The sequence below is a fragment of the Jaculus jaculus genome, chromosome 11 (assembly GCF_020740685.1).
Source record: "Jaculus jaculus isolate mJacJac1 chromosome 11, mJacJac1.mat.Y.cur, whole genome shotgun sequence".
Classification (NCBI taxonomy): Eukaryota; Metazoa; Chordata; class Mammalia; order Rodentia; family Dipodidae; genus Jaculus; species Jaculus jaculus.
Window position 1 is genome coordinate 80115769 of NC_059112.1, and position 16416 is coordinate 80132184.

The 16416-nt window shown below is 43.4% G+C and overlaps 1 protein-coding gene across 1 annotated transcript in view; it reads right to left on the bottom strand.

Moving 5' to 3' along the window:
• Mecom (MDS1 and EVI1 complex locus) overlaps positions 1–16416 on the bottom strand; it is an 806791-nt gene that overhangs the window by 656653 nt on the left and 133722 nt on the right. The gene's annotated exons all lie outside the window — the stretch shown is intronic.

Consider the following 16416-nt stretch of genomic DNA (forward strand, 5'->3'; position numbering starts at 1 on the left):
AAAAAAATTGTTGAAGATTTTCTTTAATTATACCATTTACAAATGAGGTGAGCTGGCAGGAATGGGGACAAAAAGGGGTTTGGTGTGTTCAAGGTATGAATGAACCCCAACTCCGCGTAGTTTCCTATTGGTACGACCTCCTTGCATTAAACAGTTATGTTCAATACCTTCCATGTGCTATTTATGTCTCCATTAATATCTGTTTCAAATCCTGCCAGATATCATAAAAGAAAATTACAATCTTTTCAGTGTGGGAGCTGCAACAATACATTCTTAATGCTTGGGTGAAAGAAAGGAAAGAGGGAAGCCGGACCTTGGCACCGGTTTTGGCAGAGACGGGGCAGGGAAGAGGATCCCCACGAATTCTAGTTGCACCTGTTGGTATTTTTTTTTTTTTTTGTCAAAGCTAGGATGAAGAGTTTAGAAAGCGAATAGCAAGGGTTAACCCCTTCAGGATTTCAATGGCACAGAGAATCAAGTTTAAAGGATTCACTCCAATCTGCCTTTTTTTTTTTTCTTTCTCCAAAACTGTGTAATTCCAGGGGCATTTGGCGCTAAGATACAGTTCCCTGGAGAACCTAGCTACAGGTCCCAAGGGAGAAAGATGTGTAACCTTGAAATATGAGAAAGGGAAGGGGGAGAAAAAAAAAGAAATAACACATTGCAGGAGTGAAAGAACTTCCAAAAGAGAAGGTTCTGGTGCCCACACACATAGGCTCCAGGGAATTCTGCCATCCCACCCCACCCCCGAGACTAGAGACACCTGGGTTTTTACCATACCTGAATGCAGCTCCCATTACCTTGCGCACCCCAGTGTGTGCTTACACGGAATGTCAAAGGCACCAGCCTCTACTACACCCTGAGTCCCCAAGGCTCTATGACTTTAAAAATTGCCCAAATGTGCATTTACCAGCTCCTCTCAGTTTAGAAGGTGTACTGGCCTTCCTTCTGACCAAAGCATGAGGAGAAATGAGGCTCCAGAGACTTTGGAAAGGAGACAGAATCTCTAGGGAAACACATTAGGCGTGCAGGCAAGAAGTTCACATAGCTGCCTCTGGTCAGTAAGGGACTTTCTGGGGGCAGATAGCTCAGCAGGACACACTGTCAGAGCCTAAAAGGCTTTAGCCTCCCCAGGAGGAACATTCCAGAACCTGGCAACCCAGGACAGCTGAGTATCCTAGACAGGAGCATATGCTGTCTGGGACTTTTCACTCAACCGTCACCCCGTGGAGCTTTAAAAATATATATGTATAATTAAAAAAAAAAAAGACTGGGGAACTACCACCCTTCGCCACACCTTTCCATGGATTCCCTTCACCTCACCCCCAAGAGATCCATCAATATCTGGGTTCCCTTGGAGGAGAAAACAGGGACCTGAAAGGATTCTCTGGGAAAGGAAGGGGCCATGTTACCTAACCCTGTGATTAAAAGCTAGACCCTACTTGTGAAGCTGTACTTGTTTCTGCCAAAAAAATATGAAGCACAAGGTGGGCTACAGGGTAGACTGGGGTCTTTGAAGGCAGCTGGGTGGGAGATGGAAGATTGACATGAATCCAATCAGTCCCCATGTGTAAAGGTTCCTGTTTTTTAAACTTTTATAGAAAGGCATGGAATTGGGGACAGCAAAATGGGACTGGGCCACCCATCCCTTCTGGTTTTTAAAGTCCCCAGGGTGTCATCATCATTCCGTGTAAGGGTCTTTTTCCTTGGTCTGTCGAAAAGTTTCGGAACATGATTGAATTCGACCTTTTCTAACTGAAATAATGAACAGTCTTTTGTGTCCCCAGGGCAAGGCATTATTAAAAAAAAAAAAAAAGACGGTACCATTCTTTAAAAAAATAAGTAAATGAACAAATGAAAGCATTCACAGTACCTTCTCTTTTTTAAATGCTCACACCTCTGTGCTGTTTCTTTTCCTTTTTTCACCCTTTCCTTTCTTTCTTTTTTCTTTCACCATCACTTGTTTCCTGCCCTAAATGTGCAGTATTAAAAGAACTAAGTTCGCTAGTTCAAGTGTGTTCAAACCAGATGGAGTGAATGCCACTAAGCAGAAAGCGATGGTATGTCACCTGCTCAGCGGTGGCCCCTGCGCCTGCTAGCGCGGGCTCTCACGCCCAAGAGCCTGGTCCCGTCACTTCCACCTGTCCCCAGTCCCAGGGGTGAGACCCGAGCAGGTGACTCTCACTTGCAGCCCCAGGAGTTGCCAACACCTCTGGCCCAAGGTCTAGGCGGTGCCTGGCTCCACAGAAAACAGGCCTCTTACAAGTTGGCTGAGCTGCCCTCTCAGCCCTCCACACGCACCCGCCTTCCTTCTGCTGAAATTCGTTTCCTAGGGAGCCGGTAGTTTGGGACCCACGTTCTCTTGCTTGTCCTCCAATGGGAGCGGAGCCGTCCGGGAAGCAGTGACTTCTTGGAAAATCTATGAGCTTACTGGCTGTTTGGCTTGTTTGTTTGTTTGTTTTAATTTTCTTTTGAGTTATTGAAAAGGAAGAGATGAGCAAGTATATCTCGTCTCCAAATGTTTCTTTAATTAATGCTAAAACGACCCAGAATCGATTTTCAATATATTACATACAACCGGAAATTTTTCTTCACCGAGTTATCATTAAGCCAGCCCCACAGTATCGCTGGAAGAAAGTTTTGATTCTTTACGGAGGTATTTCTTGGCCTATTGTCTTTGTGCAGTGAACTTCGTACTATTGAATCCCAACCTATATTCGCCTGGCTACCAGCAAGATTAATTTAATCATTGTAATGCAATTATTAATACTGTTTACCCAACGTTGGGTTTCGGGTTGGCTGTTAAGAAATTAAACTCTTGCTGGGTGACCAGAGGTAGGCAGTCCTGAAATGAAACAGTCCTCTTTATTTAGTCTCAGAGTTCCAGCTTTCGGCCAGGGGCTCAATTAGCCAAAATGGAAACAATTTTCATTCACTGTAATAACTCACTGTTCTGGAGATCGCTTTCAAAATATACACTTTATTATTATACGCTGACCTCGGTGGCGTGGTGTGGCAATAAAAGAAAGAGGCAGAGAGATCTATCTAGCCCCCTTGGGCTATAATTATTAGAAATTAATTGGGTTCAGGACCCTGGGTAGCCTAGCTAAATTAATAGCTTGTCTAGTGGTTTAAATCCGAATTTTCAGTCCGCAGGAGAGAAAGGGAGAGAGTCACAGACATGAAATGCAGACCCAAGGGACTCCTGAGTTTACTTGCAAGACACTCATCTATTAAATAGTGTCCACAATACATTTGAGTTGAGAAGAGGGGCCCCGTGTAGGAGAGGGTGGAGGCGTCGAGAAAGCTAGGAGCGAGATTGGGAGGGAGGCTGCTAGAGAGCGAAAAGGTCTCAAGTTGATTTTATTCGATTTTTCTTGTCTGCATTGTTTTCGGGAGGGGTTGCATTTAGGGGTTAAAATAAAAAATAAAGATCCCCGTGTACTAGGAGCTGTCGTGCCGGAGTAAAAGTGAAAAGGGAGCCTTAGGCAAAAGGAAATTACTGCGAGCCCGCGTGACCTTTCAGGGAGGTAATCAATCAAGTGATCAACAGGGATATTTATCATGGCTATATAGGACGACTTCGCCCCGCACGGGCGGGGGTTAGGGGTGGAGGGAGAGGGTGGAGACACGCGCGCACACTCGCGAAAGTTTGAACACACCTGGGGAACAGCCTCGGGACCGAACACGTAGGCTTCGGGAAATGTTCACAGACTCCAGGGTGTGTGTGTGTGTGTGTGTGTGTGTGTGTGTGTCACATCCTGGGAGAAGCGCACACATGCTGGTACGCGTGTGCGTGTGCGGGGACGGGAGCGCACGTCGCGGCCTGGGCGGCTGCGGAAGATGTTCACCTCCAGCCGCGCACGGCCTGGAAAGCGCAGCTCGAGGGGAAGGAAGGCGGCGCTGCGGGCGAGGCGCAGGGCCAGCCCGGCTCTCGAGCGCCTGCGGGGACCGGGACTGGGGGGGGGGGGTGTCTCTGAGGGCGGCGGGTCGCAGCTCCGGGCCGCGCGCGGACCCCCGGCTCCTGCCGGCTCCTCTTCCAGCGAAATCGTCCTGCGCTGCTTGCTCTGCGGCCCGACCGAGCGCGCCTCGTTCCCGGCCAGCAGGCCAGGCGGCGATCTGCGGCCACCGTGGGCTGCCCAGCTACCTCTTCTACCTTGTAAAATTCGCCCTTCTGTAAATTGCATTTGCGTCCCCGGACTGCTTAGGAAATCACTGGGCTGAAGGCTCCTGCTCCCTCCTCTTAGTCTTGTAACACCCACCCGCTCCCCAATTCCAGAAGCCTACGAAAGGGGTGCTCGGTTTTAAGAATGATGGCAGCGATGTTAAACGGTAGACATAAGTATTTCTTTTTAAACCTCCGAGGCCCCTACTCAGCTCAGGAATTCTAATCTGCAGCTCTTCCCTCCTCCACCACCCCCCACCAGCCCCCGCGAGCTGCTCGGATGACTGCAGGCCCACGAGGCTGGGGAACCGTTTTCCCAAACGGTCTGGGAAACACAGGTAGGGAGGTTGCGCGCCGCCTCCCAGGTAGTGAGCAGCCGCCCGCTCGTGCGGTGTGGGAATGCGGGGCCGCGCCAAGGCCGCGCGGGTTGGCACCGGTCGCCGCCGAGCCCGCGCTCCCCCGCCCGGGCCGCCCTCTCCAGGCTCGGCTCCGCCCGCACAGCCTGGTCTGCGGCGCCCCCGCCTGGCTTTCCCCGACCGCCGCAGCCCGGGCGCTCCCCGTCGCCGCGCAGAGCCCCAGCTGTGCACAGTAGCCGCCTGGGCGTGGGGGGTGGGAAACAGCTGGAGCGCCCCGGGGAAGCACGGGCTGGGGTGGGAAGGAACCCAGCATTGGAGGATTATGAGGCAAGCTGCTACTGGTTTAAGATCAGGAGGAGTCACTTCACGGGGCAAAAATTCTCTGCCCTGGGGGAAATGGAGCTCCAGAAAGAAACCAGACTGCTGCTGGCGCATGGTGCCAGCCTTCTCCCCCTGCCCCCATTTGGATCCCTTCCACTAAATCACCTCTAGAAGCTTTGTTTCCAAAGCTCGGTGTGCAAAGGCATCACCTGGGGATCTTATTAACGCGCAGACTTTGTGACTCAGTAAGTCCGCGGCGAAACTCACGCCCTGTGCCTGGCTATGCGGATACTCTCCAGGTGATGTTCGCAGGTCTAGCAGCATCCAGCAGCGCGCAGCCGTTCTCAGAAATTCAACATCTCGAGCCCCAATTAGAACTACCAAATCCAAGTTGACATTTTCACAGGCCATTCGCTGGAACATTGAGGCTTGAGAAGAAGCACCATTCTCCATAAGGTACCTGGCCAGGTTTTCTTGTCTGAGATCAGGAATTCTATTTCCAATCCTGCTCTCTGCCTCAGTGGCACAAAGGAGTCTATTTACAAACTATGTCTCCTCTGGCCCAGTGCAGACATTTCCATAGACCACTGGGCTTTGAGGGCAAATGCCACTGGCGAGGCTTCCTGGATCCTTGTGTGACTGACATCTCCTTTACCCCCACTTCCCTCCCCCCTCCCATATTCTTGACAAGTCTAGGGTTTCTATTTCTTCTTCCTTATGTTACAGCTTTTGTTTACACATCACCCTTCCTCTCTGTAGGCATGCATCTTGAAGGAGAGACCCTGCTATAAATTCACCAAGCTTCTTTTCTTTCAGTTTTTTTGGGGGGTTTTTTGTTTGTTTTTGTTTTCCGAGGTAGGGTCTCACTCTAGCCCAGGCTGACCTGGAATTCACTATTGAGTCTCAGGGTGGCCTCGAACTCATGGCGATCCTCCTATGTCTGCCTCCCAAATGCTGGGATTGAAGGCGTGCACCACCACGCCCGGCTTTCTTTCAGTTTTTTCGAGGTAGGGTCTCACTCTAGCCCAGGCTGACCTGGAACTCACTCTGGAGTATCAGGCTGCCTGGAATATAGGGCGATCCTCTTACCACCGTCTCCCAAGTGCTGGGATTAAAGGTGTGCACCACCATGCCTGACCAAACTTTGTTTTGTTTTGTTTTTATAATCTGCAGCATGGACATAGACATGCGATTTCCTGCATGGGGTTTGTATGTGGGGGAAAAAAATGTTTTGGAAGCCTTGGTTGCTGCTGTTAGAAAAAAAATGGAAGTATTCCCATTTCAGAGACATTGTGCATTAGATAAACTCTTGGGTAGCAAGACAGAATTTTTATATTCTGTGAGTCAAACTATTAAAGGTCCAAATCCCAATGCTCTCTTTTACCAACTCTGTAACTTTAGACAAATTACTGAGTTTCTCTGAGTCTCTATTTTCTCTTATGTATAATGGAAATGATTATGTATATCTTGTAGGACTATTGTAAGAATTAAAAATATTAACACTCACTAAGGTTCAGGGAATTTTGCAGAAGAGGGGGTGGAAAGATTGTAAGAGCCACAGCTTGGGTGGGAATATCCAGAGGCATTGCCTCCCCCTACAATGACTGACTGCTGCTCCCACAACTCATAACCCACAATCCCATGGGGAATATCAGCAGTCCCACTGAGGAAGAGGCCCTCAGTGGAGTGGGGGGGCAGGGAGGAGGAAAATGAGGGTACTAACACATGATGTGTGCATCAAAGTTTCTACTTAATTTTTTTAAAAAGATTAAAAACAATGTGTATAATCAGTACAGTGCCCTCTGTGTAGTAAAAAATAATAAATGAGCCATGGTGGCACACACCTTTAATCCCAGCACTGGGGAGGCAGAGGTAAGAAGATCTCTAAGAGTTTGAGGCCACCCTGAGACTACATAGTGAATTCCAGGTCAGCCTGGGCTACAGTGAGACCCTACATCGAAAAACCAATAATAATAATAATAAATGAAACTATTTGGAGCTCCAAGCTCTCTAATACTCTGTAACTTGGAATAATGATAAGGCTGTGTGTGTGTGTGTGTGTGTGTGTGTGTGTACGCGTGCAAGCGCATGCACTCATATATGTGCACGCGTGTGTGTCCTTTTCATTTCTCTCTGTAATGTGATCCTTTTTTACCTCTGGTCGGCAGACTGTCTCTTCAAATAGGTAAAGCCCAAGAGTTTGATATATATGAAACTGTCTGCTGTAACTGAATTTAATCTTAACCTTGCAAAGCAAATGGGCACCAGTGTGTGCATGTGTGTGCATTTTGGTTTGGGTTACATATTTTCAAGGACCTCTTGTGTACATGAGCCCTGACACATCAGTTCTACAGACCTCAGTACTGTCAACATGAGTCACCACCAGACTTAGCTCATCTCACATGAAGAAGGTCCCGACCATCTCCCAGACAGCCTGATGCAACAGGGCCTCAGCCACATGGTGAGGGCCAGGAGACTTGCTGAAAGATGCGTGACTCCTCTCTGGCCTCACAACTCTAAGTCTTTCTTCACAATACACATAAAGTTAATATGTGAAGATATATAATGTTTCTAGGTTACCGTGGCCTCTCCCAGTGCAACACAAGCCACAAAAACAATTCAAACAGAAAATAATTTTTAATGGAATGCTCTTTCTTTTTCCTTTCATCATTTTTAATGCTTTTTTGTTTCTTCAGTGCTTTTCATTTTAACTTTCCATGAATCTGATTGTTGTATTTGCTTTCAATACATGAAACTATTTTTAGTTCCTTGCTAGTAAAGAGATTTGTTAAATTAATACATCACATGCTTTCAAATTCTTTACTCAAAACAAATGATTGTGGTTGACATGAGAATATCTACGCACATAATCAAAACGTATTAATTTGCTTAATGTACTTTAAGATGTATAAACATAGTAGGTTTTCCACATCTTTTTAAAGCACACACTATATAGAATCCATGCTGGGACAGCTTATGAATGAGACTGCCTTGTAACAAGATCCTCAGTACTCAATAACTTAATTCTCTTGACTTGAGTCCAAGGCAGACCTGGCAACCTTCAAATTCTTCTATGAAGTCCTGTAACCATGACACAGTGTGATACAGGTGTGCCTGGGCTTATGAAAAGCCACATCACAATATGATTATTCGCTCCATGCTATTTTATTAAGTAATGAGTTCCCCTGAGACATTTAAAATATGATTTGACTTACAAAAATTTGATTTATACTCACTTTTCCCAGAAACATAGCCATTGAAGTAATGTCCTGTTTTTTTTAAAATGATGATGCATGTCCCACAGCAAATGTTTCATAATCTTTTCAAAGATTAAGATGAGGAAGTCTACCACAGTTATGGGATTGGGAAAAGGAACATTTTCTGTAGAGAATCAACTGTACACAGAAGAAAGTGTGGGAGCTAATCTATTGAATTATCTATCTTGAGTTCTTGTGGACTAGAGGCCTGACATGTGATGGGATTTGGATTTCAAATTCTTTAGAAAATTTAATGATGTCTACTAGACTATACTTTCCAAATCAACTCTGCAGTCTTGAAAAATGCTTTCTAGAGGTATTCCTATGATCCTACCATAAAACAGATAAATCAAGAAGACAGTTAAGGCTAGACTGGGCTAACTGATGATGCCCTAAAAACAAAACCAAAAAACAAACAAATAAAAACAAGTAGGGATATAGCTCATTCAGTAAAGGGCAAGCATTATGACCTGGGTTTGATCCCCAAAACCCACATTTAAATATTTTAATCTTTTAATTGTTTTATTTACTTCTTTGACACAGAAACTCCAGATGTATACACCACCTTGTACATCTGGTTTATGTGGGTTCTGGGGAGTTGAACCTAGGTCCTTGGGCTTCACAGACTCAACTGCTAAGCCATCTCTCCATTTAAACCCCACGTTTAAAAAGCCCAGTGTCAGGCTGGAGAAATGACTTGGCAGCTAAGGCGCTTGCCTGCCAAGTCTAAGAACCTATGTTCGATTCTCCAGGTTCCATGTAAGCCAGAGGCACAATGTGACCCAAGCACATAAGGTCGCACATGTGCACAAAGTAGTGCACACATCTGGAGTTCAATTACAGTGGCTGGAGGCCCTGGCATGTTAATTTTCTCTCGCTCACTCACTCTAGCTCTTCTGTCCCAGGCAGAGACAAAAGGATCCCTGGGGCTTGATGGCCAGCCAGTCTAACCTACTTGGCAAAATGCAAACCAACTAAGCTTTCCTCTGGCCATCACATGCATTCATACACACACATGCCTGCACACAAGTATGCACACACACAAACAAAAATGTTGGGGGGCTTAGCAATTAAGCACTTGCCTGTGAAGCCTAAGGACCCTGGTTCGAGGCTCAATTCTCCAGGACCCATGTAAGCCAGATGCACAAGGTGGCGCATGCATCTGGAGTTTGTTTGCAGTGGCTGGAGGTCCTAATGCACCCATTCTCTCTCTCTCTCTCTCTCTCTCTCTCTCTTTCTCTCTCTCTCTCTCTCGCTCCCTCTCTCTCTCCCTCTCCCTCTCTTTCTCTGTCTGTTCCTCTCAAATAAATAAAAAAAATTTAATTGGGAAAGAATTTTTTGTTGCATAAGACTAAAATAATTTAAGATTAGCCTGTTTATTTCCCTTTAAAAATAATTGTTTATGGACAAAAATTACTATCCAATTCATACCTACATTTTCATTTAGTTGGTTACTATTGGACCAGAACTCTGATACTGGACATTTGGCATCCCTGAGCGCTTAAGAGATAGTTCACTTCAGCAGAAGAAACAATTAGAGAAACCAGGGTAATGAACAATATTTTGATGGATCCATTTCTGCTGAGATTTTCACAGTACTGACCAAAGTCTTTAGGTTCAACAACAATGCAACTTTCTTCATCAAACTCAGTGGGCAGTTTCATGTCTCTTGTGCCTCCTGAGCAGCAACACACAGTCATGGGACATGGGCTCATGGCTCCAGGAATCTCTTTTTGTCATTCTGAGTGTCCAACTTCCCAAGGCATACTAGTAACAATGTCATCCTCCTGTTCAAAATATTCAAAAATGGAATATGGTGGGTCATTTCTATAATCCCAGGACTCTGGGGAAGTCAAGCAGGAGGAGTTTGAGGCCAGCCTGAGCTACATAGTCTCAAACATAAGTAAAATAATACTGAAAGAATATTCAAAATTCCTCAGTAATTTACAAGATATAGACCCCAACTTTTGCCTTTCATTCAAAGACATTCTATATATGGACGCAGCAACAGAAAAGGGCACATAGCAAAAGCTTCAAGAATCTCAGTCTGAGCCAGGCGTGGTGGCGCACGCCTTGAATCCCAGCACTCGGGAGGCAGAGGTGGGAGGATTGCCATGAGTTTGAGGCCACCCTGAGACTCCATAGTGAATTCCAGGTCAGCCTGGGCTACAGTGAGACCCTACCTTGAAAAACCAAAAAAAAAAAAAAAAAAAAAAGAATCTCAGTCTGTCATAGGTATAGGACACTCTTTGGTAATAGATTTGAAAATATGGGTTGGCCACATACTAAGGTAGGCTTTGAATGAGAGGCAAAATGTTTCAACTTTGTCATGGAGATAATTAAGGGATCTTGCAGATTCTATATGGTGGAATAACCTTATCAGATTTGTGCCTGAGTGAGAAGCAAGCAGTGGTGGGTTAAGTGGATTATATTTCTTATCATGTTCAGTATAACCATCTTTTGAGGTCCCAGACAAAATCATATGTTTCAATAACCTAGCCATATGGTCCTTTCAATGAAGAGCAATCTCCTCATCATCAATGTCCTGTGGCCTCTGTCTCACATGATGTTTTTCTATACCTCTGCCAGCTCTCTTCATAGACTACTAATTCCTTGAGGTGATGTTTGTTTCCAACCCTTCTCGTGCCACAATGCACATCTTGCTTAAAACGTACTTTTCTAAAAATTTACAAAAAACTTTTTTAAAAACTTATATTTATTTGAGAGGGGTGGGGGACAGAATGGGTGCACCAGGGCCTCTAGCCACTGCAAACAAACTCCAGATGCATGTGCCACCTTGTGCATCTGGCATACGTGGATCCTGGGGAATTGAGCCTGGGTCCTTAGGCTTTGTAGGCAAGCACCTAACTACTATGCCACCTATCCATCCCTCAAAACCTGTATTTTCCATGTGTAAGATATTTTAGTTTTTAAGTTATTTTTAGAAAATTCTCAACCATTGACATTTTAAATACTGTTTCTCAGTCTCTAGCGTATTTTTCTTGTTCTCTGATTAGATATATTTGCTCTTCTTGGCATGTCTTCCATCTTTACTGCCTCTTTGTCATAAATTCTACTAACTCCTTTTGTTTACTTCTGAATAATGTCCTCAGATGTATATTCAAGTTCAATAATTCTTTCTGTAGCTGTATCTAACAAGCTGTTTAACCTGCCAATTAAATTTTTATTTCAGTTTTCTACATTTCCATCATTCTATATTTGTTTGTTTAAATAATGTCCTGGTTATCTTTTCACATTGCTTTGTCTTCTTGTTTTGTTCTCAAGGGCAAGCCTCTAAACATTTTAAACATATTTCTTTTATCTGATAAGTACATTGTCATCCTAGAGTTTAGAACCTTAGTTTGGGATCACCTTTAGCAACTTTTTGTGTTGTTGTTGTGTTTTGTTTTGTTTTGTTTTGTTTTTGAGAGAGTGAAAGAGGCAGACACACACACAGAGAGAAAGAGAGAATGGGTGCACCAGGGCCTCCAGCCACTGCAAACACACTCCAGATACATGTGCCACCTTGTGCATCTGGCTTACGTGGGTCCTGGGGAATCAAACCAAGGTCCTTTGGCTTTGCAGGCAAATGCCTTAACCGTTAAACCATCTTTCCAGACATTTTTTTTTTTAACTGTGGGAATTATGCTTAAAATTACTTGAAGACATGTCCTTTCAGAGATTGCTTTTCATTCCTTTTGTATGATCCAGTGTTATCATTAATTATCTTTATTAATCTATCAGTCCTGGCTCCTACACCATGTGTTATGAGAACTGCAACACAGGCATTCACAGTCCTGTTGGGAATAATTGCCAGGAAGCAGAGATGGAAGCCTCTTGTTATCTGTTTGCTGGCATTACCTGGTAATTTTCTAGGTCAGCCTTTCAATGAAGGCATAGCTCTTCCAGACACAGCATTATGCCTGTTGCCTGCACTGTGAGTTCTATCTCCCCATTCATGCTGGACCAGAACTTTGTGTCCTGATTCCATGAGGATTTTAAAAAACTGAATCTTGAACTTTCAAGGCTCTTGTCTTCCCTTCCCACAACCACAAGCTGCTAGGATTTGGATCCCCTCTTATGTTTGGCCCCAGAGACTTTCTTTACTTTTATCCAAGAGCATTTATGTTATTAAGCTGGTGCTTCAGAGCTTTATGAGGGGAGGAGGACTGCAGACTGTTTAGTGCATTAAAACACTGAGAAATTTAGACTTAGAAACACCTGTGAAGGCTCGCTAGGAGTGAATTTCAGTTTCAATTTTTTTCTTAAATCCTTTTTATTTAAAAGAAATCTCTGGGTCTCAAAACAAGCCCGAAGCATATGCCACTTGTATATAGAATCACAAAAATAGCCTTTTCACATGTTTTTGATCAGCCCAACATCCCTCTCCCTACCTCCCTTCTCCACCCATCAAATTCATACTCAGCTTTCAAATGTCGTCTCAGACCCAGCCTTCTCTCCAGCGTTTTTCTGTGGTGATAATAACTTCAAAATAACAATGATTTTACTGTGATTACCCTGTGTTACACTCTATGCTGGAGTCATTCAAATACTACCTCATTTTTCTAAAAAAAAAAAAAAAAAAAAAACTCTATAACATTTCAATCTCATTTTATAGAAAAACAAACTGATGTCCCTTAGAGTTAAGTGACTTTCAAAGTGATCTAACTAGCAATAAGTTGAACCATATCAAATCTCTGGTACACAATGGTGTATTTTTTTTAACCAACACAAAGCAACTTTGTGTGGTTGAATCTAATAAATGATGAAATTCATAAAACTTAGTAGCATTAATAATATCAAGAGTGACAGTAGCTACTACGGAGAGAGAAGCACACATAGTTTACCACAGAAAAATGTGAGCTATTGGTGGCAACAGGTGGGTGGGAGAGCTGAGGAGTATGAATTTCCAGAACCCAAACCATCTGGGGCCCTGGGTGACTCAAGTCCTAAGATCTTGAAGAAGCTTAGTTCTCTGGTTAAATCAAATCAGGTCTGGCCAGTCTGTATCCCCGCATGCTTCCTCCGCCAGGGTAATTATTCCTTCTTCTAGGCTATCAGGGCATACTTATGCCACATGCCCTCTGTATCTTTCAACATTCTGGCCTGACCTTCAGTTATAATACAATGTTCATGCTTCTTCTCAAGCAGACTGGAAGTTTCTACAGCTTTAGATCAGAATCCCCAGAACTTAGCACAACACTTAGTAAACAACAAGTCTTCATTTGTTTTTTGTTTTTAATTTTTTTGTTTATTTTTATTTATTTATTTGAGAGTGACAGAGAGAGAGAAAGAGGCAGAGAGAGAGAATGGGCGCACCACAGCCTCCAGCCACTGCAAACGAACTCCAGATGCGTGTGCCCCCTTGTGGCACCTGGCTAATGTGGGTCCTGGGGAATCGAGCCTCGAACCGGGGTCCTCAGCCTTCACAGGCAAGCACTTAACAGCTAAGCCATCTCTCCAGCCCTCATTTGTTTCTTCTTCACTTTTTGTTTTGTTTTGTTTTTTCAAAGGTTGCACTCTAGCCCAGGTTGAACTGGAATTCACTATGCCATCTATCTCAAGGTAGCCTCAAACTCATGGTGATTCTCCTACCTCTAACTCCCAAGTGCTAGCATTAAAGGCAATCACCATCACACCCAGTGCACATTTTTCTTGTTCAATATTTTTTCTTTTTTAATTTTTAATTTAATTTTTATTAATATTTCCCATGATTATAAAAAAATTCCATAGTAATACCCTCCCTCCTCCCCCACAATTTCCCCTTTGAAATTCCATTCTCCATCATATTACCTCCCCATCTCAATCATTGTACTTACATATATACAATACCAACCTATTAAGTACCCTCCTCCCTTCCTTTCTCTTCCCTTTATGTCTCCTTTTTAACTTACTGGCCTCTGCTACTAAGTATTTTCCTTCTCACGCAGAAGCCCAATCATCTGTAGCTAGGATCCACATATGAGGGAGAACATGTGGTGCTTGGCTTTCTGGGCCTGGGTTACCTCACTTAGTATAATCCTTTCCAGATCCATCCATTTTTCTGCAAATTTCGTAACTTCATTTTTCTTTACCGCTGAGTAGAACTCCATTGTATAAATGTGCCACATCTTCATTATCCACTCATCAGTTGAGGGACATCTAGGCTGGTTCCATTTCCCAGTTATTATAAATTGAGCAGCAATGAACATGGTTGAGCATGTACTTCTAAGGAAATGAGATGAGTCCTTAGGATATATGCCTAGGAGTGCTATAGCTGGGTCATATGGTAGATCAATCTTTAGCTGTTTTAGGAACCTCCACACTGATTTCCACAATAGCTGGACCAGACTGCATTCCCACCAGCAATGTAGAAGGGTTCCTCTTTTTCCACATCCCCACCAACATTTATGATCATTTGTTTTCATGATGGTAGCCGATCTGACAGGAGTGAGATGGAATCTCAATGTAGGTTTAATCTGCATTTCCCTGATGACTAGTGACATAGAACATTTTTTTAGATGCTTATATGCCATTCGTACCTCTTCCTTTGAGAATGCTCTATTTAGCTCCAAAGCCCATTTGTTGATTGGCTTGTTTGATTCCTTATTATTTAACTTTTTGAGTTCTTTGTACATCCTAGATATTAATCCTCTATCAGAAGATTTTTTTTCCCATTGTGTAGGTTGCCTCTTTGCTTTTTTCACAGTGTCTTTTGCTGTGCAAAATCTTTGTAATTTCATGAGGTCCCAGTGGTTAATCTGTGGTGTTATTGCCTGAGCAATTGGGGTTGTATTTAGAAAGTCTTTGCCAAGACCAATATGTTGAAGGGTTTCCCCTACTTTTTCCTCTAGCAGTTTCAGAGTTTCAGGTCTGATGTTAAGGTCTTTAATCCATTTGGACTTAATTCTTGTGCATGACGAGAGAGAAGAATCTATTTTCATCCTTCTACAGATATATATCCAGTTTTCAAAACACGGGCTGGAGAGATGGCTTAGCAGTTAAGCGCTTGCCTGTGAAGCCTAAGGACCCCGGTTCGAGGCTCAGTTCCCCAGGTCCCACGTTAGCCAGATGCACAAGGGGGCGCACGCGTCTGGAGTTCGTTTGCAGAGGCTGGAAGCCCTGGCGCGCCCATTCTCTCTCTCTCCCTCTATCTGTCTTTCTCTCTGTGTCTGTCACTCTCAAATAAATAAATTTAAAAAAAAAAATTAAAAAAAAAAAACACCATTTACTGAAGAGGCTATCTTTTCTCCAATCAGTATTTTTTGCATTTTTATCAAATATCAGGTGGCTATAGCTACTTGGGCTTACATCTGGGTCCTCTATTCTGTTCCACTGATCTACATGTCTGTTTTTGTGCCAGTACCACGCTGTTTTTGTTACTATGGCTCTGTAGTATAGGTTAAAATCAGGCATGGTGATACCACCAGGCTTATTCTTGTTGCTCAGTATTATTTTAGATATTCAAGGGTTTTTGTTATTCCAAATGAATTTTTGGATTGTGTTTCCCATTTCCATGAAGAATGCCTTTGGAATTTTTATAGGGATTGCATTAAATGTATAGATTGCTTTTGGTAATATTGCAGTTTTGACAATATTGATTCTTCTAATCCAGGAACAAGGGATGTTTCTCAACTTTCTAGTGTCTTTGGCAATTTCTCACTTGACTGTTTAAAAGTTCTCATTGTAGAGATTCTTTACTTTCCTGGTTAGGTTTATTCCAAGGTACTTTATTTTTTTTTATGCAATTGTGAATGGGAGTGATTCTCTGATTTCATCCTCTGTGTGTTTGACGTTAGCATATATGAAGGCTACTGATTTCTGTGAATTTATTTTGTATCCTGCTACATGGCTGTAGGTTTTGATCAGCTCTAACAGTTTGCTAGTAGAGTCTTTAGGGTCCTTTATGTATAGAATCACGTCATCTGCAAATAATAACTTGATCTCTTCCTTTCCAATTTGTATCTCTTTTATGTGTGTGTCTCTTGCCTTATTGCTATGGCTAAGACTTCCAAAACTATGTTAAACAAAAGTGGGGACAGTGGACACCTTGTCTTGTTCCTGATTTTAGTGGAAAAGCTTCCAGTTTTTCCCCATTTAGTAATATGTTGGCTATAGACTTGTCATAAATAGCCTTTATTATATTGAGATATGTTCTTTCTATTCCATCTCTGTAGGACTTTTATCATGAAGGGATGTTGGATTTTTGTCAAATGCTTTCTCTGCGTCTAATGAGATGATCATGTGATTTTTGTCATTCAACCCATTTATATAAGGTATTACATTTATAGATTTGCGTATATTGAACCATCGCTGCATCTCTGGGATAAAACCTACT